We start from the raw sequence: 10,211 nt of genomic DNA, 5'->3' as shown, positions 1-10,211 counted from the left end.
GATAGTAAAGTAAAGTTGGATCTTTTGATAATTAAATAAAGTTGGAATCCTAAATTTTAAAAGTCGAATAAAGATTTACTGCAGTGTTTTTTAAAATCATCTGAAAAATAAATCAGTTAAGGCGTTTTCAATTTGACCGGTTGGACTGTTAATTAAATTATTATAATAAAAATTTATTATATTTTTTAATAATAATTAAAATATTATAATAGATTAATAATAGATTATCAATTTTTAATAGTATTTAATAATGCCTTAATAATAAAATTTAAATAATCAAATAATACATATATCATAGAATCATATTCTATAAATAGAAAATAGAAACAAAATATATAAACTATAACAAAATAAGTTATATAACTAAATTTTTTTTAAAAACTACTTTTCTTTTAGATACAAGATCTAACGATTTTAAACACAAATTCGTTGAATTTTTTTGATGTTTCAATTTATTGTTTTATTTTTAATAAAGTCTTTTTACAAATATATCTAAAAAAATAATATTTCAGTTTAGCCAGTCTAATTCAATGCAATAGTAAATTCAGTTTTTTACATCAATTGAATCACATCGGCTATTGATTCAATGTTTTAGATCAATTGAATCACATCGACTATTGATTCTCGATTGAACTGGTTGGCCCGATCCCATTTCTAGGACACTAGATAATTGTCTTTAGATCATATAAAATAAAAATTTGAATTCTTATCAAATTAATAAAAATATATATATTTTTTAAGGTAGTCTCCCGTTACAATTAAATTTCTAGATTTTAGGTGTTTTATAAATAAGAATTACATTTCTATAACATTTTGGTAAAAAGAATTTAACTTATGTTTATAGGGTTTGATTATTTTAGTTTAAAATGAATGGTTGAGATTTTTTTATTTAATATATAAATTCTTAAATTCTTAAATCAATCTAAATTATTACTTTTAATATATGTGGTTAATATCGTTCCATCACTTATTCTATTAAACTAATATAAAATTTAAATATATAAAATAAAAAGCTAAATTCTCAAGTAATAAAAATAATAAGATTTAAAGTCTTTAGAATTAAAAAGCCTAAGAGTTATAAATTTTATGGGGGAGTCTGATTGAGGTTGTTGTTAAAAGTTAAAAAAGTTTTCATATCTTTTTATTTAATAAATTAATTTTTTATAAATTAGTTTATTATAAACTGTTTTTATTAAAAATAGTCTTCAAAATCCAAATTAAAATAATACTTTTTGCAAGTGCAATCTTAAAGGTCATGATTTTTCCACTTCCATCTTCATTGTATTTAGAGTTCAAATATACACACTGATAATAATATAAATGAATGGAGGGCAAAAGAATTTGCCCAATTTAAGATCTCACACAAAAAGAATGACTTTTAAGAATATCTAAAGATCTGTCCATGAATGAAATTAACAACGTCAAAATATTGACACATAGTAATAATTTTCATATAAAGACATATTTTTATAATTATTATATTAATTTATATAAATATAATATTTACTAATTAATAATAATTTCAATTTAAAAAATAAATAATATTAATCATATTTTTATTATTAATTTATCTTATTCTATTATTTATGTATTGTTACTTTAATAATATTTTATATGTTTAATTGACTTATATCTAGTGAAATATAATTAATATTTATAGATAATTAATTATATTTATTAATTTTAAATAATAGAATATACATTAATTATTTAATATCAAATTATAAATTTTTTTATATTCCTATTCATTATTAATATATATTAAAAAATTTAAAAAATAATTTTATTAAATTATGACCAAAAACAACTTTTAAAAGAAATGGACTCTCTCTTTTTGTGTGCAAGTCCCCAAATAAAAAAAGTCAAAGTCATGATTAATCTCCAGACAAATGACGAATCCTTTTCCACACCACTTGGCTCCGTCTTTCTCTCCCGAGATGTCATCATTGCATTCAAATTCTGTCCTATCGCAATCGCTTTCTCTCTTTTGTTTGATTGATTCAGCGCATGAACAAATTATCTCAATGCCATTAATTTTCCCTAATCAATCAAATTACTCATGTACGAAATCCTTAATTTTGTCTTCGTTTCTCTTAATCCACTGCATGAACTCTAATTACCAAGTGGGTTTCATTTTATTAGCTTATTCATTTCAACAAGTGTATTTGAGGGTAGATGATTAAGTGCTAAGGTTTTCTGGTTTCAGTTTGCAAAAATATAAATTATCTGGTTTTGTTGTTGCTATAGTTACAGTGGTGGTGGTGGTGGAGTCTCCGTTAAAAGTGTTCTTGTGTTTTGTTGGTAGCCGTCCATGTCAATTGAAAAAAATTGCTAACAATACTTTTTCATAATTTAAAATTTATAAAATTTATTTATAAATTTAAAATTTATATATTTTTAATGTAGTAAAAGTTAATTTAATATTTTATATAATTAAATTTATAAAAAATTAATTACAGTTAAATTAAATTCTAACAAAATAAATAGAGTTTACATTATTAAATTAATACATTTCATAACACTAAAATATCTTTTTAATTTTATAATTCCTATTTTATCTTAACATCTTTTTTATTAGTATTTGATCTGCTCGGTCAAATAATCTATTGTTGTGATTTGCTCAAGATTTTCTTTTCTTTATACATATTATTAATTATAACTTATATATATATATATATTACTTTTTATTATGATTTTATATTTTAAATAAATAATAAAATTTTTAGTATATAAATATTTAGATTTAATGTAGAGTGTGCCGAATAGGGAGTTTACAGATTGTAAAGCACTCAAGAATTTTAACGCAGCTGAATATCCGAAATTATATAAGACTCAATGTGAACCACGTAGCAAAAATAATTATCTTTTTACATTTATCTTAAAAGCAATAAAAAAAAGTAGTTTCAAGTGTGAATACTCTAGGTAAACATCAAATATAATAATAGATATTTTTAAAATTTGATATATGTATAAAATTTTAAATGTTATCATATAAAGTTAATCAATTTAGCACGTCCACAGTTTTATTAATATAGCTTGGAACATTAACTAATATATGTGAAAATAGTGGAGGCCATATCTTTTATATGTAAAAGGTATTATATAATTTATATTTTGTAATTAAATTATAAATATTGATATTTTAATTTAAATTAATCTAATTATAATTTTTAATTGACATGGAAAATATAAAGACCTATAAAAAGAATTTAAATATTATGTTTATCTAAGATAAATTAGCAATGCAATAATCACTAAGGAATAACAGCCTCAGATGTTTATAATTATGATACAATAATAATAAGAAAAAGAAGTGGTCACCAAAATGTTTATGTATGGATAGGGTAGACAAAATCTAGCATGGCCTCAAAAATTCTGACCCATGCCATGTGAGCAAGTCATCATTAATTAGTAAACGAGGACATCTCACAAACTCAAGTATTAGTAACTCGCCTATCTCCTATACCGTCGCCCTTTGTATGAGCTCACTATAGTTGAAAGTGGAATGAGCCACATTTCTGTCACGGAAAGATTCTCCCCTGTATGAGGATCCGACAACGATTGAACCGGTTCCTGACCACCTTGAAAAGATGTTAAATCAACGTCTATACGTAGACACTGCATTCTCATTTTTCACCACCACCACCACAGTACCAGCCAGCCCCACTTCTCCAACAATAAAAGAATAATATATATATATATATATATATATAGCTGTAAATTGCGTCCTTACCATTCCATCGTCTTCAATTATTGATAATATGATTCAATAATACTTGACAGAACACTATCTATATAGTTAAAGGCGGGAATTCTTGTTTGTCACAATTCACAACCTGGAAGCCAATTTGCACTGATGAAATCCTGTCATGATCAAGTTGCAACTCGAGTTACATATTGGGCAACAATAGCCAAGTGATGTGGAGTATTTGGCCTGTAGTATTACCATTAAAAGGTGTGGGATTTCAAATATAATTCAAAGCATAGCTAGGGTTTTTAAGAACTTGTTTAAGAACTCAGAAGAATAAACATCCTCATACGTATGTATGTAGATATATATAAATAGGAACAAAAACATGTACCTGGTGATTAAGCCTCGCTATTTCTTCTAGAGATTGAGCTTCATCCGGAATTATTAGGAAGTTTTAGCAGTTGAACCAATATTAATTAATTGATATGGAATTCTATTTGTAATCTTGAAATTATTGGCCCAGTAAGAAAGAAGAGCAGCTGGCTGTTCCTATTTGTCGTTATATCTAATATCTTGCAGCAACTTACTGTGAAAGAACTCGAAACATTCTTCCTCCATATGGATACAAAAATACAACTTTGCGTTGCCTTTAAGTAACCTCACCATGTCCATCTTCTTGGATAAGAGATGCCTTCCACTTTGCGTTGCCTTTTTAGTGATTGGAACTTCCTAGCTACTATATTAAAAATAAAATAAAAAATCAATTTAGTGATTTTTCTATGTATTAGCTAGATACGAATATCTATATTAACAATAATTTTAAATATATATATATATATATATAATGTTTTTTATTTAGAATTTTTAGTTCGTAAGAAATGATGTAAATTTGAAAATTTTCACTTTCAAAAGTGATGCTTTTGCTGCTCAATTTATATCTCAATTAAAAATTATAATTACAAAAACCAATAAAACTTGATAAAAAAATTGATCCAAATCCAATGAAAATTTAAGCTTTTTAGATTCACATGTGAATTTTTATTTATTTATTTATAGTCTTGTATTTTTTTTAATATTTAACTTATATACTTTTTATCTTATGATATTAGTTGAGCGAGTGAACTAGCAGAACTCAACTAAATCTTGATTAGAATTACAAAACATCAAGACAGGGAATAAAAAGAACTTGTTGTCTATAAAGAGGCTGCAAAACAATTCAATTCAATTCATAGTTGTACTTGTAATAGGTGGATCAAGTTGATGACTGATCATCAACTGGGTACTTCCTAGCATTTTTAACAATCTTTGTCATTGCAGCCTGGCCAAGATCAAGCCCACATACATCAGCAAGACGAATAAGATATGGACCCGAGTATATTTGCTCCTAAATTTTATTGAGAAAAGTATAAGAGATAAAGTGAGACCGAGGTAACTGAAATGAGATAGGATGAATTAGAGGATCATATTTAATACCAAAAGTTATTGCTAAAATCCAATAGTCTATAGAAATATTAATGAAATATACTACGGTTGAAAGAGACCCAGATAATTGAAATGAGATAGAATGAATTAAAGGATCAAATTCAACACTTAACACCGTTAGTTTTTCTGTTAATTAAAGCGCTTGGATTAAAAAATTTAAAAATTTTAATAGCTTATTTGCTCACAAAGTAGATATGATTCTAGCAAACTACATTTAAAGGAAAAAATGCACCTTTTTCCATTCACAATCCACCTACAAATTTCATCTCCTTGAATTATGAAATTGGCTAAAGAATTAATTGTGACTCCAAATTTAGAGTTAATAAGCAATTTATTCATATTTTAATTTTTTGACTAATTTATTTGAATTATTATTAAAAGTGGCCAATTCACTTCAATCAATTAAAGTATTTAATTCAAAAAAAATTCGATTTGGTTCTTCAACTATACTAATTATCAATAAAATTATTTGACAGTACATATTCTGATCTTAATATCTAATATAAATTAATAATTACTAGTCATATGATATTAATAATTAATAATAATATATTGTGATAATTATTATATCTATAAAAGTAATTAGCAATATACAAACCATATAAATAATGAATTTCAAAATTATAATAAAAATATTTCAAATAAGTTTTGGTATATATATATATATATATAGTTGAATCAAAGACCTATTATTTTAATTCTAGCGTGCTCATTGGATTAAGATTTGAATCAAGTTAAAAATAAAAAAATATTAAATCATTATTTTTCTTAAAAAACTAAATTTAGATATTATTAATAATTTAATTTTATAAAATTAACAATCTTAAATAATTATGATAATGTTATTTAATTAAGATTTTAATAAGAGTATTATTTTATATTAAGATTAAATTATATTAAAATTAAATAGTTTTACTAACTTTAAAAAGATGTGTTTTTATGCAATTTGACATTAGTGTAAAACTTAAAGACGAAATTGAATTTTTTTGTTAATTCAATAATTGATTGGGATGATGACCATTTTTAATAAGTTAGTAAGTGAATTAGTAAGAAAGTTTAAAATCTAAAAAATTTACTCATTTAACTCTAAGTTCAAGAAGCAGATCTTTAGCCATTCAAAATCCATTCTTATAATTAGGGTTTTCTTAGCCATTCATAATTCAATTAATAAAAAATTCATTTGAAATTGTTCGATGAATCAATCAAGTAAAGCTTGAGCTCAATTTCAAAGCTCAATAACTTTATTGAACCGAACTCAAGTATAACAGAGCTTAGTTCGTTAGCTCGCGAGCCTGCTTAGAAGCTGGAGTTCGAGCTTAATTGGTTTAAGGAGCTCGCTATTAGGTTCGTGATCTGACTCATAAACATTCTCGTTTATGAGCTCGTCTATAGATTTATTTAATGACTCAAGTTCGAATTTAAATTAATTTTATCCTCAAATCTAAAATTATATATAATATCATATAGCATATATAGTTATATATATGTAATGATTAATAAGTATAATATTATTTAATAATAATAATAATAATAATAATAATAAATATTTAACGATTCTAATTTAAATTTACCTCATTTAATATAATAAATTTAACTATTAACAAATCAAGTTTAAATTGAGCTAAATGACTTTAAAACAAAACATGCTTAGACTTTGAACATAAAAATCTGAATGGACTTTATTGGAAAAACGAAACTTCATATGATCTAATAAATATCATTGGAAAAATGGACTTTATTAATAAATTTTGTTTTGTATGATTATTTACAAGACATTGTAGAGATGCTGGTGTTAATTAATGGTTATCAAGAAATTTTAAAAATTTAATACATAATAATAATTATAACGGTAAATGTATAAGAACCAAAATAGCATTGATTCATACCAAATTATTATTGATTCAATTAAGTCCGATGCTATTTTTTATTTAGTACGCTCCAATTTTTCATTTTAAAGGGATTGAAATTTAAATAATTATACTGGACCGAACTATTTAATTGGATTACAAATCCTAAACGCCCAAGATACAAAAGAGATGCTAAGCCTAAAATATCCTTCAGCAAGCAGTTCTTTAATCTCAAACCCTCCTAGTTCAGATATTACAGTAATTACATCTCAATCATCACCAAAAACTTTCAAATCTTACATCACCACCACTCTGTCATACAGGTGGTACCATCCATGCTGTCCCAAATGTTAAAAAAAAAAACAATTATATTTTAATTAAAATTTTAAATTTATGTTTTAAAATTACTGAGTTTTTACGGGTCTGTTCATGTACAACATGATTGGATCTGATCATAGAAAAAATTCTCTTCAAGTGAACCAGCCTATTCTCTGTATGAAGCTTACACAGTGGTTGGAACAAAGACATATTTTGTTATTAACTCCAACGTTGCGGATAAGGCCATATATCTGCACGACCAAATCATCTACCTAGTGTTTCATCTATTTTAGGTTCTATCAATTTTATAATAATTATCTTCAATATGCGTGGACCTGGAATGGCTATGCATAGATCACCTCATAATTACTTTAAAACCCTTAAAATAGTGCTTTGTATATATATATATTATATTTAACTATATTAATTATTCTTTTTGAGCGGTGATGCTGATAGTTGTACGATTTATTTTAGTTGTATTTTTGGTATAATTCTAAGTTCCTCACCGGACATGCACTGAAACTGCTGTAATTAAGTAATTTACTCATTACAGTTTCTTCCTCTCTCAGTTTACTAATTACTTAAAAATTAGGTGAGCACTCTATAAGTAACTCATATACTGTGCAATTATTAATAGAAAGCCATCTGTATGTGAAGCTTTGCAAGTAAAATTAACTTCCTTGAAAAGGGTTTTAAACTTCTAGTAATCAAACAAAATCTCAAATTAAAGAAGTAATTAATGGTCAATCAAATGGTTTAAACAAGGAAATCTTTGATTACAATGGCGTAGAGTTGTTGGACTTGTTTTTCTTTCCATTATTAAGTGGAGCAGTGGAAATCTTTTCTTTTAGGACCACATTTGTCTGTGGGAGCACCGCCTGTCCAAAACCAAACTTGTAGCACTAAAGGTCAATTGATGTGTGCGTTTAGGGTCGAATTTGTCTCGTGTTCAGATTTTAGTATTGAAAGTCACTTTAGATAATAGTGGAAGCTTGCGAAAGTGTTAAGGTTTCCACTTCCTCTAAATTCCATGGACATAACATTAACATACCAATGCTTCCAAAACTTCTTTCTTTTTATTTTTTTTTATTTTTTTGATATTTTTTTAAGAATGATGAATTGCAGTGCTGAGTACTTACAAGAATCTTCATGGCTTTGAAGAGATTTTAATATTGTAGATAGATAATAACTTTTAATACAGCTGATTTGGATAGCAATATGCAATGAGTCTTTCTCCTTTGCAAGAATTTGAATTCATGTTTTGTGACCATGATAAACAAGATTCTGCCCCAAACATGATGTAAATGAATCCTCTAAATTGTTGGGCACTTCTCAACTACAATATGCCTCTTAATCAAATTGTTAAATTCATTGCCTCATGTTTATCATCACTACAATGATTTCAGATTTCAGATTCTCTCTCGAATAGAATTAATTAATTAAATTAGGCTTGATTGACAGCTTTGATATTTTAAATTTTATTTGAAAATAAGTATAAAATAATATCATGTGATTATACTGGTTTTTATAACTCATGATAAAAAAAGGTTATCTCATTATTAAAAATTAGTGATTCGCAGTAGTTATCTTCACTCTGATTAGTCATCATTATTATATTATTAATATTTGATAATATGAGTTTAGAGTTTAATAACTCATAATTTTATTATTTGATTACTAAATTACAGTTTAAGAAATCATTGATATGATGAGATCGATTTAATAATCAAATAACAACGTTTTAAGTTGTCAAACTCTAAATTCATATTAACAAATACATGTAATATAATAATGATAACCAATTAAAATAAAAATGACCGTATTCTTATAAATTATTATTATTTTAATGATAAAATATTTCTTTTTATTATAATTTTTAACTATATATCTATTTTTATTTTAAAAAATTACATATTGAAAATTGTTAAGTTACAAAACTACAGATTTTTTTTTTTTTACTTCTCCTTTTTACTTATATATACAGAACCCATATTGACAATGGTGTCGACCCCTATTTTAAATAGTTTTTATATTTTTTATTATTTCTGTTTTTTCAAACTGCTTTCAATCTTTTAATTTGTTTAGCCCCGTGAGGAGGAAAAGGAAGGAAGGGAGAGAAAAAATAAGGTGAATAAGGGAATCCGCAAAACAACAACAAAGGATCACATGTATGCAAAACCCCAAAATCTTAAATTCAGAAGGGTGGCATTGCCAATGTGTTTGGATTGGAGAAATTCCACAAATTGGATGATGAACCTAACCACTTCACTCAAATGGCTTACAGCCAAGACAAAAGCAAGACTGAAGAACATGCCAATTTTATGAACTCAGCATCTCATGTAATTGAATCAGATAATTATTAGTTTCTTCTTCTCCTTTTTTGGTTTTTTAAGAAGAAAATGATAAGGACACCATCCTAATACTGATCTCTACGTACGAAACCTTCTGTGTGACATTTACCCTTCTTTCTTTTTCTTTTCTTTTTGGTTTTGGAGTTTATTACATTCAAGGGTCTGTCCAATGGCTCGTGAATCTGATACTGCAACTAATCATTACACTCGTTTAAGGATCTTTTTTTCTTTCTTTTCCTTCCCTTTTCTCCTCCTTTCAAGCAATACATCTGTACATTTTGTTCATTAAATCAATTCATGACCAATTTATGTTCATTCCGGGTAATTCAACATCACTAGCAAAAAGAAAGGAAAAAAGTTAGACCATTTTCATTTTAATTTAAATAGTCAATGTTCAACTGATACACTTTAAATGATAATAATAGATATGGCAGCTGAAAAACTATTAAATTTCTGTCGAATATTAGCTAAACTCGTTGAATTTACCTATTTAAAAATAGTTTTTTTTTCTTTTATCATCTA

The sequence above is a fragment of the Ricinus communis genome, chromosome 8 (genome assembly GCF_019578655.1).
Source record: "Ricinus communis isolate WT05 ecotype wild-type chromosome 8, ASM1957865v1, whole genome shotgun sequence".
NCBI classification, from domain to species: Eukaryota; Viridiplantae; Streptophyta; class Magnoliopsida; order Malpighiales; family Euphorbiaceae; genus Ricinus; species Ricinus communis.
This window is presented reverse-complemented; position numbering follows the sequence as displayed.